The sequence below is a fragment of the Nansenia antarctica genome, assembly GCF_963989245.1.
Source record: "Nansenia antarctica genome assembly, chromosome: 3".
Classification (NCBI taxonomy): Eukaryota; Metazoa; Chordata; class Actinopteri; order Argentiniformes; family Microstomatidae; genus Nansenia; species Nansenia antarctica.
The window spans coordinates 49,947,085-49,947,440 of record NC_137688.1 but is presented as its reverse complement, the minus strand read 5'-3'; positions in this window follow the sequence as shown (position 1 = coordinate 49,947,440).

The following is a 356-nucleotide window of genomic DNA, read 5'->3' as shown; positions in this document are numbered from 1 at the left end:
ACCATACTGCCCGGGCCTGCCTGAGATGCAATCACTGAACAAGCTTTCTCCGTGAATCCTACCCTCCCTCAAATGTCCTAACAGTACAAAGTGTCAGACATTCTCTGATTAGTAGGCAATTGAGCTGCTGATGGTTTGTTGATTCAGAGCATGCAAGCAAAACGCAATCTCACCCTCACATAACTGTAATCTCCCACATGTGACCTCCTCCACCAACTCATTTTGTAGGGGAGACATGACCTACTACTGGGTGGAAACCTGCAGGGCTCTGCTCACCAAACCTAACCGGCGGCCTGTCTTGAGGGGATTTAGAGAGAAAAAAACACAGTAGCTCTCTTGGACGTCATATTATATTC